The 19,143-nt window shown below is 40.0% G+C and overlaps 1 protein-coding gene and 1 pseudogene across 2 annotated transcripts in view; one reads left to right on the forward strand and one right to left on the reverse strand.

Moving 5' to 3' along the window:
* Positions 1-19,143, reverse strand: part of SLC44A5 (solute carrier family 44 member 5) — a 363,213-nt gene that overhangs the window by 225,185 nt on the left and 118,885 nt on the right. The gene's annotated exons all lie outside the window — the stretch shown is intronic.
* On the forward strand, positions 11,521-12,964 carry LOC139002414 (zinc finger protein 619-like; annotated as a pseudogene).

Raw genomic sequence — 19,143 nt, forward strand, 5'->3', positions numbered from 1 at the left:
ATAATATAAAATGTAACTGTAATTGAAAAAAATAAAGAACCCTGGCCAGGTAGCTCAGTTGGTTAGAGCATAGTCCTGATACGCCAAGGTTGCAGGTTTGATCCCTGGTCAGGGAACATAGAAGAATCAACCAGTGAATGCATAAATAAGTGGAACAACAAACTGATGTGTGTGTATGTGTCTCTCTCTCTCTCTCTCTCTCTCTCTCTCTCTCTCTCTCTCTCCCCCAATACATAAAAATAAAATAAAATGTATAGCTCAGTGAAAAGAAACCTAGATTAGAAAAAGAGCAGTGCTATGGATGGAAACTTGGAAAGAGCATAAAAGGAGAAAGGAAGAGAAATGAAACTATTCAGGGCATTTGCCACAGGCCATTGGCCATTTGGATAATGTGAATGTCACATACCTGATACAGACGTTTTAAGGGCAAAAGGGAATGACAATTTATATTTAATGACCATCTACTAGGTAGCCACTAGACATTTTACTAAACACATTCACATATACTGTCTTTTTTAAAAATATATTTTATTGATTTTTTACAAAGAGGAAGTGAGAGGGATAGAGAGTTAGGAACATCGATGAGAGAGAAACATCAATTCAGCTGCCTCCTGCACACTCCCCACTGGGGATGTGCCCGCAACCAAGGTACATGCCCTTGACCAGAAAATCGAACCTAGGACCCTTTAGTCTGCAGGCCGACGCTCTATCCACTGAGCCAAACCGGTTAGGGCCACATATACTGTCTTGAGATATAATAATAATGGGGGACTTCAAATATCTAGGCATCGCAAAGACATCTGTTTGCTAAAATCAGTGCATCTAGTAAATTCTTGGTGTGTCTTGATAAAAGTTCCTGTTTGAGAAGTTAGAAGAATACATGCTCTCTAAACCCAGTTTTGATCAACAAAGGTCAGAAAATTAGTTAATGAAATATAAGTGATAGAAACATTGGGAAAATCCAAAATGTTATCTTAGATCTTGTTATAGATAGGGAGAGCAATGCTCAATGTAGCCAGATTTGTATTCTAAATATAGTCAAATTTTTATAATTGGACAGCACTTTCTAAACTTTTCAAGTATGGGGACTTCTTTTTAACATAAACATGTTTTAAAGACCTCTACATGGTAGTTATGTCAGTTAATTTAAAAATTATATTGCCCAGCTGGGTGTGGTTCAGCAGTTGAGCTTCAACCCAGGAACCAAGAGGTCACCAGTTCAATTCCCAGTCGGGGCACATGCCAGGGTTGCAGGCTCGATCCCCAGTGTGGGGCGTGCAGGAGGCAGCCGATGGATGATTCTCTCTCATCATTGATGTTTCTATCTCTCTTTCCCCCTTCCTCTCTGAAATCAATAAAAAATATTTAAAAAAATAAATAAAAATATATAAAGACTCTGTGTGCATATGTGTGTGGGGAGGGGGGAGGTGTGATTAAACAAACATTGCTATGATGAAAACAAATGTGATTTTCAGAACTTGCTTTAACATTCCCCTCCCCCAAAAAAGTAATTAGGAATGCAAAATAACCTAAACATCAACCATTATTTTTATAAGGTATTAACAAAGTAATGTAACTATTGTGCATGTTTATGAAATCTACCCCTGTACAGTGCTATATAAGGTTGGGTCCCTGCTCTTGCCAGCAAAAAGTGAACAATTGCTCACTTTTGAGAAGTGCATTACATCTTTGAGGCTAACCTCAGGTCATTTAGTAAATCATCTTTTCCAAGCACTAAATAGCTACTAGCTTCCAAGAGTTAATGAACCCCTTAAAAAGCAAGTGATTTAGTTCTTTCTCACCAGTAAGGTCAAGCCAGTCTATTTATTAATCCTCTCACCATTCAAGTGAGGCAGGGAGAGACACATATTATAATCCCAGTTTTATATGACTGGGATGTTAAAGTCCAGAGGTGCACAATGACTGGCACAAGGCCACAGGGAAGTTATGTGCTATGTGAGGAGATGTGACAGGAACTCGTAAGCCTCTGGGTCCTGGGCTAAGTCCCCCGAGCAATCCTGTTGATGCACTGTGGCGTGGCCTCAATAAATCTGAAAATGTGCTCATGTAAATAAGCACAGCTCAAGTGAAAAACTAAAAGCTCTAAGTTATGGCTTTCTCTCTGAAAATGTAATTCTACTTCAAGGGATTGCTTTATAAATAAATAAAGAAAAATTGACTCAAAATTTATTTACAACCAGAAGATTTTCAGCATCTTAGATAACTGGTTGTAGTTCAATAAATAACACTAAAACCAGAAATCCTTTTCATGTAATATTAAGAGAATCAAATTTACTTTGAATCTAGAACCTCAAAGATGGCAATCTGCATAGGGGTTTAGAACAAACACAATTAATCCAAGTTCAAGTAGAATGACTGACTATACTTTCATCTCTGCTGATTCCCCTTGCTGAGTTTTTGAACAGTCCTGAACCTGATTTTTTATTAGTGATTCAAGTTGATTCACATAAATATATTAACAGGGGAAACTTTTATCCAATAATCATTCCATGATGTTTTGGTGCCACATACTGTGTTGGTGTTCAGGTATGTGAACAAAAGAAGTACCTACCCTCATGAAGCTTATGACTTGCTTGGACAGACAATCAAATACATGACATGTAGATATTACAAAGAATGAGCCCTGGCAGGGTAGCTCAGTTGGTTAGAGCATGGTCATGATACACTGCGATTGCAGGTTCGAACCCCAGTCAGGGCACATACAAGAATCAATCAAAGAATGCATAAATAAGTGGAACAACAAATCAATGTTTCTCTTTTTCTCCCTCTCTAAAAAAAATTATTCAATAAAAAAATACACAAAAACACAAAGGATGGTATGTGCTTTGTGGAAGAATGCTAATGAGCATTGAGACTGCATAATGGAGATGCAAATTAAAACAACAATGAGGTTCCACCTCACACCTGTCAGAATGGCTGTCATCAACAAATCAACAAATGACAAGTGTTGGTGAGAATGTGGAGAAAAGGGAACCCTGGTATATTGCTGGTGGGAATGCAGACTGGTGCAGCCACATGGAAAACAGTATGGAGTTTCCTCAAAAAATTAAAAATGGAACTTCCATTTGACCCAGTGATCCCACTTCTAGGAATATATCCCAAAAAACCTGAAACACCAATCAGAAAAAAATATATGCACCCCTATGTTCATAGCAGCACAATTTACAATAGCTAAGATCTGGAAACAACCCAAGTGCCCATCAGCAGATGAGTGGATAAAAAAGCTGAGGTACATTTGCACAATGGAATATTACTCCGCTGTAAAAATGAAGAAACTCTTACCATTTGCAACAGCATGGATGAACCTGGAGAGTATTATGCTAAGTGAAATAAGCCAGTCAGAGAAAGATGAGTATCACATGATCTCACTCATACATGGAATCTAATGAACAAAATAAACTGATGAACAAAATAGATCTAGAGACATAGAAGCATGGAACAGACTGATGAATCTCAGAGGGAAGGCAGGGTGAGAGGGTGGGGGGAAGAGATTAACCAGGGAACTTATATGCATATATACATAACCCATGGACACAGACAATAGTATGGTGAAGGCCTGCGAGGGATTGGTGCAGGGTCGAGGGAGTCAATGGGGGAAAACAAACCAAAACAAAGGGGATATCTGTAATACTATCAACAATAAAGATAAATTTAAAAAATAAAGATTGTGTAATGGGAGTAGAGCATGATTAACCATTATTATGGGGTATAAGTGGAAGAGAAAGCAATTTAGATTCAGAGAAAGACTGAGTTAACTAGGCAAAGAGGGGTGAGGAAAGGAATGAACATCTATAGGATCACATTCCATATTTATGTTTCCCATACATATTTTATGCCAGTAATTTCACTTTGTATTAATTAGAAAAATAAGAAAATGTTCTATTAAAAAGTATTTGGTTACTTTTTCTACCATATTTTTATTATTAACTTATGTGGGGTGTTTACAGTATCCAGAGCTCTTTTATCCATTCTCTTTATTAATTCTACTAGAGGCCCAGTGCATGAAATTTGTGCATGGGATGGGGGGGGTCCCTCAGCCTGGCCTGCACCCTCTCCAATCCGGGACCCCTCGAGGGATGTCCGACTGCCTCTTGCAATCTGGGACTTCTGGCTCCTAACTGTTCGCCTGCCTGCCTGCCTGCCTGATCGCCCCTAACTGCTCCCCTGCTGGCCTGATTGTCCCTAACCACCTCTGCCTCGCCCCGCACCTGGGACCCAGGATTCCCTCCCTCTACCCAGCTGCAGGCACCCAGGACCCAGGCTGGCTTTGCCCGGGCTGGTCGCAACTGCAGGGGACCATGGGTGGGCGGCTTCGCCTGGGCCACAGCTGCAGGCGCTGGTACCTGGGACCACATAGTGGGCAGCTTGTCCCTCTCCTGGGCTGCAGGCACGGGCGCTGGTGCCTGGGACCACGGGGCAGGCAGCTTTGTCCCTCTCTCAGGCTATCGCCTGGCTGGTCCCCATTCCTCTCTAGCAAGCTCATTTGTGCCTGGCTGGTCCCCATTCCTCTCTGGCGAGCTCATTTGTGGCTGGCTGGTCCCAATTCCTCTTTCCCCAGTGTTGAGTGTCTGAGCCGTTACAGTGTGACAGAATGAGGGCATGACAACCATTTGCATATTAGCTCTTTATTATATAGGATTTGATTCTCACACCTCTATCAATTAGGTAGAATGATACTGTAAGTCTCATTTCACATATGAGAATCTTGAGCCTAAGATGAATGGACTTGCTCAGTGTCACATGGTCAGTAAACAGGGAAGCCGAAATTGAAACCTATATCTTCTGGTTCCAAGCTAAGCACTATTAGAGAAAGACTTGGATCTGAACTACATAGATAATATTAAACAGAAGGGAGAAGTTCCATAGTTACTTGAGTAGACAACACTTATAATTTTGATGCAAAATTCATCTTGGAGCCTGAATTACATAACTGGCATAAAATACTTCCTAATGTATGAAGGAGCCATGTTTATCAGAACTCAATCATTTGGCTTCTCAAATTCAGATTATTGTTAGATATTTTATTCATAGAGCTCATAGTCTAAGGATGCTGTAAAGTGCATCTTTGTCCATGACCTTATCCATTTTTATTAGATAACTAGAGGCCCGGTGCATGAAATTTGTGCATGGATGGGGTCCCTAGGCCTGGACGGCAATCAGGGCTGATCAGGTTCCCGCCTCCCCACCTCTCCACCTCCGCCCTCCTCCTTTGCTCGCCGCCTGTGTCCATTGCCACCCACTCCTGGTTACCCATCCCAGCCCAGGGCCTGGCCCTAATCAGGTAATCGGGGCCTGCCAGCTGGGGGGAGGGGCCAACCAATACTGAGGCAGGTGGGCAACAGGCCAATTGGGGCCTTCCAGCCAGGGGGAGGGACAGGGGTAGGGACCCAGGAGGTTGGCCACTGGCCCCAAGGAGGGAGCCGGCCCTCGCCCCCCTGGAAAAGGGGCCGCATCCGCCACCACCCACCCCTGGTTTCCCATCCCAGCCCGGGGGCCCAGCCCCAATCAGGTGATTGGGGCCTGCTGGCTGTGGGGAAGGACCAGGAGGTTGGCCAGCAGGCGCCATCAGTGATTGGGGCCTGGGGGCTGGGGGCAGCTCCTATGTTGAGCATCTGCCCCTGGTGGTCAGTGCGCATCATAGCAACTGGTCATTCCGGTCACGCCGTCATAGTGGTCACTTAAGCTTTTATATATATAGATGGGTGATATAAACCACTCTATAACATAAAAGCTTAAAATAAAATATGCTGAGTTTATAGAAGAAATACAACAGAGTGCTAATAGTAAATTTAAAGCTTCTCTTAAATGGCAAATATATACAAGCAAAAACATGTAATTTTATGTATATCTAAAACAATTTTAGTTAGCCTGGCCAGCATAGCTCAGTGGTTGAGCACTGACCTGTGAACCAGGAGAGCATGGTTCAATTTCTGGTGAGAGCACATGCCTACATTGCAGGCTCAATCCTCAGTGTGGGGCCTGCAGGAGGCAGTTGATCAATGATTCTCTGTCATCATTGATGCTTCTATCTCTCTCTCTCCCTTCTCCTCTGAAATCAATAAAATATATTTTAAAAAAATAAAACAATTCTAGTTAGATATAAATCCCTATATAAATTGCTTTGCCAACCATTCCCTTGAACAATACTGATCAGTACATCATTAGAGATACAGGAGGTATTCCAATCCAACATACAAAAGGGAGCCTTTGAAGGGAAAATCATACTTTCTTGTTGCCTCTTCTCTTCATTGCATGTTAAGTATATTGAATCTTAATCTAATTTTTAAATCATTACTATATAAAGGACCACTAAATTATCATTTTTTGATTCAATTATATCTTGTCACTATTAATATGAAAAAATCTATTTATTCTTTTTTACTGTCCCTTCTGTTATATTTACTAGAACCAAACATCACTAGCTAAGATTTGATAGCTCTATACTGTGAGCCTAACTTCTGAGCCATTCAGAGCTGATCCACATTCTTCTACATCTGCTTTCAGGCAACATTTATTTGTCACATCAAGATTCTGAGGTGACAACAGTGGTTAAAAATGTGAAGTACCCAGATAGTCTGCAGGTACTAAAGGAAATTCCAGTGTGATGTCCAAGTGAAAAGACGAGATATAAGAAAATGTATGAGCTTCTTTTCTTTTGGACTCCTCCCCTTATAACCTGAAATAATTATTTTAATCTCTCTACCAACATAAATTTCATTTGAAATAGAATTATTTTTGGTACTTAATTAGGTAATTAGTATTTTCAAACACATAGAATTATAAAGCATACTGATCACATCAACTAAGTAGTTTGTTTCAGACTGTGCAAAGGTAATCACAGACTTTTGATTTAAATATCCAGTTATTAAGAAATATGAATTATTTAGATACTAGGGGCCCAGTACACAAAATTCATGCACAGGTAGGGTCCCTAGGCCTGGCCGGCTATCAGGGCCAATCTATCAGGTTCCCCTGCTTCCTCCTTCCCTTGCCCCCTCAGTACCCCATCACTGCTGCTGGTCGCCCATCATGTTCCATGCCACTCCCTGGTGGTCAGAGCATGTCATAGCAAGCAATCGAACTCCCGTTCTCCCGGTCAAACTCCCGAGGGGACACTTTGCATATTAGCCTTTTATATATATAAATAATTAATCAAAGTCCCCACAAAATTACACTGACCTATAAGGACAAACCCAGACCATATATCCAGTACTATTTGGGGTCATCTGTTATAACTAAAAAGAAAATGTGATGTTTTGGTATAGAAATTATAATTTTATCTTGTCTGAGTTATGTAAATGCCTTTCAGGTATATGACTCATTGATGGAGAGCAACTGATAAATGCGACATAAATAAAATCAGAAAACCATCTTTTTAATAATTGAAAGGCGCTTTAGAAATCATCCAATCCAATACTCCAATTATAGTAGGTAGGACCACTGTTGAAAGCCCTTGGTTATTTCAAACATTTTGAATCAATCTGGAATCTTACATACCATGATATGTAATGGTTTTTACATGTCATTTTTTCTATATGTAAAATGGGAGTTTGAAAACCTCTTATTTAAAGCAAGAGTTAGGCAGTAAACTACTTGAGATCAAGGACTAAGACTTTGTTCATTCATGTTACATAAACAAGTGAATGAACTGATAAAAGAATGCAAATTCTATTAGACTATGACCAGAATAGTTGCTATAAGTTCCACTCACCTATAAGTTCCCAGCATTTGACCAAGTATATGGCATGTAGTAGCCCAACAAGGTTTTGTCATATTGACTCTCTGACCCTCTCTTCCTGAAAGCTTGGGTAAGAGGGCTTGAATAACCATTTTGTCACAGGGAGTATCGAGGAAAATAATGTGTATGAAATGTTTAAAACCATTTCGAAGTGGCTTTAAGCTGCCTTCTAGAATTAATGCTCCCCTACCCCCATTACAAGTAGCTAAAATAGTCAATTCCATTTATGGAAAAAATTGGGTGTGGCTCCATAAATAATCATACTTGGAGGATCAGCCTATATGAAGAGGTCTTATTTGAAAATGATGAATCTCTGGACTGAAGTCAGGGAACTTCCTAATGGGAGGACCACTTTAGGGAAATTTCCTTCTTCAGTTAGTCCCTTTTCTAAGTGAATCTACATTTGAAGCTGCTGCTCTATCAGTGACTACAACAGCTGTTCTTCCCTTCCCTTTGAATTTCTCTGCTCTCTTGGAAGTCTACAGAGGATGCATGAGAAGCTTCTGCAGAAATTCAGGAGCACGAATGAGCAGAGCCAAGGTGAAACACATTAAATACACAAGAAGGAGAGGGGATTGGGGTGGGGAAGTAGTACAGAACACCAAAGCATGAAAAGAAACAGTTGTACCACCGAATAAAAAAGAATCGCTATGACCAAGAAAGTCAAGGAAGAGGGCAGATGGAACAAACAGCCCCCAAAAAACAAAGGAGGGGACACACAAAGGGTAGGAGAAAAGCAAGAGATCAAGTGTATTTATGTTTGGATGACTTTGACCCCAGTAAGACAGCTGACAATAGATCTGACCTGCACAACTACACATGGAAAAATGATCTCAAATAAATAGAGGGCATGTCCTAGAAAACAAGGTGGGGACATACAAAAATAAACTAAAAAAGGAGAAAGTAAAAAATTGGAAAAAGAAAAATAAAGGGCAAATTAACTCATAAATAAAAATCAAAGAGAATACTTCCCAAATATCAATGATTGTAGAGTCACCATTTCTTTAAAAAGTTGGTTTTCAACAATTTCTTTTCCTAACTTCCCCTAGTCACCCAAATACCTATAAGCCCTGAAAGAGTTCTCAATTTGGAGCCAGAGGGGCCTATGGAAGCTCAGCAGTCATTTTTGCCATCTCTTCTATTGGATTTCTCTGAAATTTCCCACATACCTTAACGTGGGAGTGATGATTAAATCAAGGGATACTATAATCACCATTTTATCTCCAGGAGCCATAAATCCTAAGTTATGATTCTATATCTTAGAACCAAAGATACAGGGCAGATACATACTAAGAGAAATTACTTGGCAGGTCTTGGTTATAAATTCATATGCTTTCACACATAAGCTTTTGTCACTTTAAATCTCAGGATGAATGCCACTTATGAGCAATTTAAATTCCAGGAACTGTTCAGATTTCTAACACATTTGGTGTATCCATCCAGAGAAAATTATGGAGACATTAAAAATAGTATTCTCAAAGAATATTTAAACAAATGGGAAAGTATTCATGATACGGGTTTTTCTAAAAATGCTATTCAACTTTGTATGCCATATCATCCCAATTATTTAAAATACATAGGCATAAATAGCTTCTTTAGAAAAATTAAATTAGGTCGTTGTTGCATAATACAAGCAGTCTGTACTTCTCACTTGTAGCACTCCCTGCGATGTTTATTAGTTATTCCATCAACAACACTAAATTGCTCATCTCCTGTACCTCAGTATGTCCAGTGCCCAGCACTGTGATTGATCCATACTACATACTCAATAAGTGTTTGCTAAACAAATTAATGAAATAACAAATGAATTTAAAAAAGACTGCAGCCGAAACCGGTTTGGCTCAGTGGATAGAGCGTCGGCCTGCGGACTGAAAGGTCCCAGGTTCGATTCCCGTCAAGGGCATGTACCTTGGTTGCGCGCACATCCCCACTGGGAGATGTGCAGGAGGCAGCTGATCGATGTTTCTCTCTCATTGATGTTTCTAACTCTCTATCTCTCTCCCTTCCTCTCTGTAAAAAATCAATAAAATATATTTAAAAAAAAAAAAGACTGCAAAAAAAAACAGAAAAATGACTTAAAGTTGTTCTCTTAGTAGTGATTTGATAGAAGTGATTTTAATTTTCTTTTAAAAAATCTATGTTAAAAAATCTAAAATTATTTCCTTGTGTAATTATAAAAAGTTAAAGTAAAAAAAAGTTATAGTAAAAGAAGTCAATCTCCAAAATGCACCTATCATATGAGATGCCTACAATAGGCAAATCAATAGAAAAGACAGATTAGTGGTTAGCTAGGGCAGGGGAATGGGAAGTAAATGCTAATCGAATTTCTTATCATGTTGAAATGTTCTAAAATTAAATTATAGTGATGGTTATACAATTCTATAAATATGCTAAAAACTATTGAAAAGTACATTTTAATTTTTTTGTTTCTTTTTGTTAATCCTTACCTGAGGATGTATTTCCATTGATTTTAGAGATAGTGTAAGGGAAAGAGAGAGAGAAACTTCGATGTGAGAGACACATCGATTGGTTGCCTCCCTCATGTGCCCCAATTGGGCCAGGGATTGGACCTGCAACCCAGGTACGTGCCCTTGACTGGGAATTGAAACCAAGACCCTTCAGTTAGCAGGACGATGCTCTAACCACTGAGAACACCAGCCAGGGCTGAACTATACATTTTAAACAGAATTATATTAAATGTAAATATGTCTCAATAATGCTGTCTAAGTAATTTTAGGTATTTTCAATATTAGTAAAATTTATTTTATTACGAGCTTTTAAAAAATTTGAGGTGTCAGGCTCTGGGTCTGGCAGCCATGCAGCCCCACCACCTTCCAGGCAGGGGTGCAGAAAGGTGCCTAACAGGCCTTATGTAGTCCGCCGTGCTCAGGTGCTTCATGGAGGAAGCCTACATCTCCTGTGGGCCTCATGCTGGGAAGCTGGTCACGAGTAGATGTTACCAATCAAAATAGGACTTTGATTGCCCGGCCAGTGTTGCTCAGTGGTTGAGGATCAACCTATGAATCAGGAGCTCATAGCTTGATTCCCGGTCAGGACACATGCCTGGGTTGCAGGCTCAATCCCCATTAGGGGAAGTGCAGGAGGCAGCCTATTAATGATTATCTCTCATCATTGAAGTTTCTATCTCTTTCTCCCTCTCCCGTCCTCTATGAAATCAATAAAAATGTATTTTTAAAACAGAAAAAACTTTTAAAAAATCAAATGTTTAAAGAAAAAACAGGGCTTTGGTTGATGGACCTTGCACTCAAGTAAGTAGACAGACTACACCTGTCAAATGCATGCAGCTCACTGACTTTATCCTCAAGTGCTACAGTGTCCACCAGAGGTATGTTCGATAAGCCTGGCAGAAGGCAGATATCAATACAAATCAGGCAACCACGAAATAGGCCAAGAAGATTCTAGCCAGAGAAAAGAAAGCCAAAATGCATATTTCAGTCCTTTTAAAGCCATGAAGGCAAAGAAACTAAAAAGGCACTTCTCCTGAAAGCTTCTCCTAAAAAAAGCACCTGCTGCTAAAGGTGCATCTGGAGCAGCTGTTGCAAAGGTTCCAGCAAAAAAGGTGACCACTGCAGACAAGAAGGTTCCCACTCAGAAAGCTGCAGGCCAGAAGGCAGCACCCCCAAAAGCTAAAAAGGGTCTGAAAATTACAGCCTAGAAAGCACTTGTTCCAAAGGCATCTGACAAGAAAGCATAAGAACATGAGGCTATTACAAAAGAGTCAGTGACCTTTGAGGGATCAATGGGCCACTCTGGACTCTGCACAGAGGGCCCTGTACAGGTGGTGATGCTGGAGAATTATGCAAACATAACTTCCTTGGCGGCATTTCCATTTCCAAAACCAGATCTGATATTCCAGCTGGAGCAAGGGGAAGTACCATGGGACCTAGACAGTGAGAGGTGAGAGGCCCCAAGAGGTATTGGCACCAATGGTAAAACTAACACTGAGAATGAGGAGCAATCTCCAAAGCTGAACATTCCTAAAGAACCAGAGTCCTCCAGGCTCATAGCAGAGATGCAGCTGGGGGATGCCTCCCAGCACCCTCACTTTAAAAACAGGTTGGAGAAGCCACTGCTGTATGACACAACAGAGAAAAAAGATTTCACAGACTTCACAGTCCAGGATCACAAATTCTCCGCCATCGAAAGAGAAGGGATAGCCAGGAAATCGGAAGGAAGCAATGGTGTCAGCACACATCTCACCACCCTGCCAGGCCCCCTATAAAATAGGTGTGTGATAAATGTGGTGAATGTGGCAGATACTTCAATCATCCTTCAAATCTTCACCCACATCAGAGAATTCACAATGAGAAGCCCAACAAATGCAAGGACTATGGGAAAGCCTTCAGATATGACTCAAAACTGTTACGGCACCAGAAAATCCATACTGGAGAAAAACCACATTCATGTCAGGAATGTGGACAAGCCTTCAGTCAGAATCCCCACCTCCTTTAGCATCAGAAACTCCATGCTGGAGAGAAGCTCTATGAATGTAAGGACTGTGGGAAAATCTTCAGCTACAACTCAAAACCAGTGAAGTCACACCGAGGAGAAACCCTTTAAATGTAAGTACTACTGTGGAAGGGTATTCAGGTGTAGCTATGAGTGCATCATCCATGAGCGAGTTCACACTAGGGAGAAGCCCTATGAACATAAGGAGTATGGGAAAAGTTTCTGTTTTAATTCAGTCCTGATTCAGCATCGGAGAATCCACACTGGGGAGAAACCCTGTAACTATAAGGAGTGCAGCAAGGCCTTTTGCTGGATCCAGCACCAGAGGTTCCACCATGGGGGGAAATTCTATAAATGCAGTGAATGTTGGAAAACTTTCAGTTGTAGCTCCCACTTTATTATACATCAGATAATTGACACTGGGAAGAAATCTTAGGAATACGAGAAGTATGGGAAGACGTTCAATCAGAAAATAACCCTGGCTCAGCATCAGCAAGTTCACACTGGGGGAAAAAATCTTGTGTGTGTAAGGTGTGTGGGAAAACCTTCAAATTGAGCACAAGTTTCATTCAGCATCAGAAGTTGCATACTGAGAAGAAACCCTCCCAGGTTCAGTCCTCTCCCCTCTGCCTTCCCATCCTGAGAGCTCTGACCAATCTTCACTTGCAGGGCTACTTCTTTCCCTCTCCTGGGCTGCAGCCTGGCTGGTACCCATTCCTCTCTCCCCAGTGTTGAGTGTCTGAGCCGTTACAGCATGACAGCATGAGGGTGTGACGACCACTTGCATATTAGCTCTTTATTATATAGGATACTTTATAGACAGTAAAATTCACTCTGTTAAGGAATATAGTTTGGGTGAGTTTTGACAAATGAATATAGTTATGTAAACAAGATATAGAAAATTTTGTTACCCCCCAAATTCCCTTGGCACAGGGAGAAATTTAAATCATTGATGGAATGTTTGGGATTTTTCTTTATTTTCATTCATTGGTAAGGTATTTGCAATACACAAAATTTAGGAGAATAAAAGGCAAAAGACAAACTAATTTACCTAGCTGTACTCAGAGCTTCCAAAGATCCTTGATCCAGAATCATGCTAAGAAAAGCAGTCATTATGTGGAAAAGGACAATGGCTGTGGTTCTTTGTCATATTTATGACACACATACATACATGGCTGACCATCTTCATTACTTGAGGGTCTGCTCCAGTGAAAGAAGAATAATGAGGAAGATGTTGTGCCCAGAAAAACAGGTGTCCATTGTGGGAAAACAGTGAAGAGTCAAGATGATAGTTGTGTAGCAAGCCTGGAATCCTGTGTCCTCACACCAAGGGGAGTTTGTGAAAAATAAGGGTATCATAAAGTCAAGTGGTGGAAAAGAGAAAGGCAACTAGGAATGTTTTTAAAGTTGTATAAAAAAAGGAAATGTAATCTTAGGTATAGCAATTAGCTCTGCAGTGCGCAATGGTTATACCATCGAGGGAAAAGGTCATTCTGGGTTGTTGGAAAACTGATGGTAGAGAAATATTATTGAGAAACATCTGGCCACTGACTCTTCTTGCCCTGGTGCCCACCTGATTCTGGGTTTACTTCAGGGACAAAGAGGGCCCAGAATTTATGAACATTCCTTTATACAGAAGTGCATACGTGTGTGTGTGTGTGTGTGTGTGTGTGTGTGTGTGTGTGTAAATTCTTATTAGCTTACCTTCAGTATAAAAGCACGGCTCACAAAAAATGAGTTTCTCCAATACAGAAGCCACTCTGGTATCTTCTGTGGGCAATACGAGCAGCAGCTGCCAGGGGTACACTGGCACCAAGTAAAGCCCTGCTGAAACCTGCTGCATCTGCTCCTGCTCTCTATAATTGCCAATAAATTTGGTAAAATTTCACTACTTAAATCTTACATAAGCATATGTAAGTGTTGCATTGAGTTTTCTCAGGGCATTTGTCATTCATATCAGCGATAATTTTGCATTGTTTGCATTTATTTCAGATTTCTCTTGTTCTTCCTCTTTTTTGCATAAAGGTTAAGATAAATGGACATTAAATATATGTATGTTTGTACGGTCTTAAGTATAGTATGTAACATCTTCCTAAGAAAACAATGAATGAAGATTACTCAGGCATACTGTAATGAATGAAATGGCCTTGTTGTTTTACAATTATTGTCAAATGTGAAAACAACTGTGTTTATCTCAATGAAAAAAAAATTTATCTTTATTTTGTTGAAAGTATTACATATGCCCCCACCCCCACCCATTGACCTCTTCTAGCCCACCTCTGGGCCCCACCCCAGGCCTTTGCCACCCTATTGTCTGTGTCCCTGGTTATGTACATATGCATACAAGTTCTTTGGTTGATCTCTAAAAATTCTGAACCCACAAACAGGTCTTCAGGGTTGTAGCTCTGGATATATCCCTATTTTTTCCTTTCCTCATAACAAAAGGCAATAGAGACACATTTTGACAAAAGGCAATAGAGACAACTTTAGCACAAAGTGTGAGACAACCCACACAGGATATATTTCTTGGCACATAAGTTAAGTTACCTTAAGTAAAAATCCTTCTGGATTTCCTACATTATTATTTGTACCCTTCCCCCAACACACACACACACACACACACACACACACACACGCGCACACACACACACACAACTCTCAAAACTAAAACATAAGAAAAACTATTACATATTGGAATATATGCAGTATATTCCACAAACAATAAATTCGTGGTATTGAAAGCTATTACTTCTTTTTTCCTTTAGTTTACATGTCTCTGACCATCATCTCCTAAATTATATATTTGTATCATGTAATAACTCTCCATTCACTCAGCTCTGAGTTACCTAAACATCTCATGATGCCGCTCATAAAACAAAATGGACAGATAGAGTTTTCTCTTAGGGAGTGAGGCATCTCTTTGGATTGCTGAAAGAAAACTCCCTGGCTACCTGCCATTTTCCTTTAGAGACGAGGTAATCTTAAGGCAGTTAGTAAGAATGCCAACAATTAAAGGTCACCATGCTAGCGGGACTGGCTCCATCTGGGGGAAAAGACACTGACAAGGCACAGCCACTAAAATCATAAAGACCCATTACTAAAGCATACCAGGCTGGACACAGAAAGCCATTTTATCTATATGCTGAAACCAACTTTGAATTTCAATCTCTTAAGCAAAGTCTTTTAGTTTTTAACACCACATAAAGTCTGATAAATTATGAGCACTTGGGTATATGATTATACTTAAAAGATAATAAAGTGATGAAATCCTCAAAATTGGAGTGAGCAGATCAATTCCAAACTCATAAACTTGCTCAATTTAAGAATACTTTTAAACTTCAAATTTTGAAATTGTGATGTTTGAGTTACCACACATACTAAATACAAGCCTTTCTATTACTAAAAGACTGAGAGGAGATGGATGGATGGATGGATGGATGGATGGATGGATGGATGGATAAAAATAGAAAGAAGAGGTGAGAAAAAGGAAGGAAGGAGGCATGGAGGGAGAGAGAAAATACTGAGCATTTCAACTTGTATTGATAAGCCACATACAAGAAGGCTGCTTATGATAGAAGATAATTTGGTTTTAAAAAACTAATAAAATAAAGTAGTTAAGACATAAGTTAAAATAGCACCATGAAAAAAAATAGCACCATGATAAAGTAGGGGAGATTGTGTATTTTATATTAAGCTTTAACACATTGTGAGCAATTTAAAAACAACAGGCGGGGAGGGGGCGAATTTTAAGCTTACATTCTTTTTAAATATTCATCATTTACTGAAAAGAAATCCTAACTACTATCCTATTTAAGACAACACCATTATATGTTCAAGTTCACTTGACAGGGAGAAGGGCCACGGGTTTTAATATTACGACTCAGCAATATATTCTCAAGCTGAGTTTTCCTAACACAGGGTCACAGGGGTTGAAACACAATAATATCCAACCCATTAATAGAAAAGCCATTATAAATTCAAAATGTGATATATGCACAGCAACCACTCTGCTTACCCTTACATAAGGACATAAAAGATAAACACATAAAAGTAGAGAGTAAAGGTAGCACCCAAATTTCAGACAACATGATAGGCACACTGAAATGTTGCCTTGAATGTGTGGGAAAAGCAATCACATAATCATTCTTTTAAATACTAGTCACAGACAACCTAGTTTAAAATGCCAGCCAAACAAGAAAAAGCCTAAGAGCAGAGAAATAGTGTAACTTCTGGAACTACATAAGCATTAGGGTGATGTGGAGACAGAGCTGATGTAGGTATCAAGGGTCCCCTGTCATTCTTCATTCTATGAAGCTGGAGAAAATCACAACTTCTCCAAGTTTCATTTCCTCTTCTGAAACATGGGTGTCTGCCTGACTAGCTTCTAGAGGTGGTCAAAGAGCTAATACTTGTGAAAATGTTTTAAAAGCCATATAGTACTACAAAACATCAAGTTCATACTCAGAACTTAAGAATAGGTTAAGAGTAGGTGAGAACTTCCTGTATTGTAGATCCAGATGTCTTTTTTTTCTTTCCTGGTCTAGTATCTTTTGGGGGGAAAGTGATTCTGACATAGTTCCTTTCTGCTTTTCCTTTCAAGAGTCTCCACAATCAACAACGTCCACCATTTAGAATGAGAAATGAGAAAAACCTAGATAAAACTAGTTGTAATCCAACCATGCTTCCCAAGATCACCATGTTTAAGTTTCTAAGTTGAGCTTAGCTGCAGAACTTGAGCCACACCTCCTCCTCCAGTGTGAGAATAGCTCACCACATTCCTCCTCCCACCCCATCATCACTCAGGCATTAACTGGCAATAGTGGTGGGCTGCCTCTAGCACAAGAATGTGTGGGGGATTCTCTCTCCAGTCTGGTCCTCTCCCTACTTACTAGTCTTATGTTCATATATCAGAACCTATCCCCAAACAACCTGAAACTAAATATTCTACCTCTAGAACTTAAAAATGATTTCCTTATTCTGAACAAATAGCTTTTGAGACAGAAGATAAAAAGAAGGAACAATATTTATTTCAGTGATTTTAAATTGTACTTCCTTCACTTGTGGATGCCCTGGAGTCTGTTCATCTTTTACTCTGTTCTTCAAAGTGTGATTCATCAATATTGAGGGAAAACAGGGAGGGCTGCTTTTGAAAGTAGAAAGAGGGAAAGGTAATCATCTGGAACCAAAAAAAGCACCTGCTGCTAAAGGTGCAATTAGTCTATTGTAGGTAGGGTGATTACAGGAAAGGTGACTACACAAATTTGTGTTCCAAATGGGATAACTCTGGGGGTGCTTTAATAATCATCATCTTTAAGCCCTACAAACTCGTTAGCAGATGGTTATGATAACCCAATGCAAATATAAGTGCAAACTAGCACATATTGAGCACCTACTATGTGCCAAGACTTAAACTACATGTTTCTGTATATTGATATCATACAGCCAACCCCATTTACAGATGGTAAAAATAAGTAAGGACTACCTTGGTAACAATAAAAAAAGATCCTAAATGATTGCCATAAACTCACTGGAGAGAAAATACTTCTTTTCCCATTGTTTTCTGTCTAGCAATGGCAAGTGCATAATAGTAGTACTAGCAAGTGCCCTTCGGATAGCAGGACACATGGTTAAGACTCTGAAGACAGACAGACCCAAGTTCAAATTCCTGCTCTGTTCCTTGGTCATGTAATCTTGAACAAGCAACTTTTACCATTTTCAGTATGCTAAATAAGCAATTATTTTATCAAAAACCCACAGCTTGTGACAAATAAGCCAGAAGAGGAAGATGTTACTCTTATTATTCCCTATACATTTTTCTAAGCCAGTGGTTCTCAACTGAGGGCTATTTTGCCCCTCCCCCCACACACACAAGGGACAAGTGCATTGTTGATTGTCATGACTGGGGTGGGAAGTGCTATGGCATCTGGAGGTAAAGGCCAGGGGTGCTGCTAAATCATACTACAATGCACAGATAGCCCTCTATAAGAAGGATTATTTGAGCCAAAATGATAATAGCGCCAGTGTTGAGAAACCCTTCTCAAAGGGAATAAAATATTCAAAGTTGAAAGCAGATAAAGTTGTTGAATCCAATTTAACAGAACCGTATTTTATTTATTTAACAGAAATACAAGCAGGACAGTATATAGACAGAACCAAATGGTCATACACTTTGATCCAGTTACTTCACTTTTAGGAATTTAGCCTTGTGAAATAATAAGAAATGAACTAATCTATAGTGGATTTATAAGAGAAAATTTAAAATAGCAAATAGTCTATTGTAGGTAGGGTGATTACAGGAAAGGTGACTACACAAATTTGTGTTCCAAATGGGATAACTCTGGGGGTGCTTTAATAATTTTTCCAGGATAATAGTCATAAATAAGGACTTCCCTGGACAAACCAGGATATATGGTTCCCAGGTAATGAAGGAATAGGGAAACAGAGTATACTACAAACTCATTATGAAATGATATGCAGCCAGCAAAAATATTTTAAAGCATATTTAACTGGACGGTTAAGCAATTATATAATACTAGAGGCCCGGTGCACAAAAATTTGTGTACTCGGGGAGGTCCCTCAGCCCGGCCTGTGCCCTCTCGCAGTCTGCGACCCCTCGGGGGATGTCCACTTGCCAGTGGGGACCAGGCCTAAGCTGCAGTCAGACATCCTTAGTGCTGCTGAGAAGGCAGGAGAGGCTCCCGCCATCACTGCTGTGCTGGCAGCCATCAGCCTGGCTTGTGGCTGAGCAGAGCTCCCCCTGTGTGAGCACACTGAACACCAGGGGGCAGCTCCTGCATTGAGCATCTGCCCCCTGGTGGTCAGTGTGTATCATAGTGACCAGTCATTCCCAGTCATTCTGCTGTTAGGGTCAATTTGCATATTACTCATTTATTATATGCCTGGTGCATGGGTGG

This window comes from Myotis yumanensis, unplaced genomic scaffold (assembly GCF_028538775.1).
Source record: "Myotis yumanensis isolate MYYU_CA2020_CCGP unplaced genomic scaffold, mMyoYum1.0.hap1 SCAF_2, whole genome shotgun sequence".
Taxonomy (NCBI): domain Eukaryota; kingdom Metazoa; phylum Chordata; class Mammalia; order Chiroptera; family Vespertilionidae; genus Myotis; species Myotis yumanensis.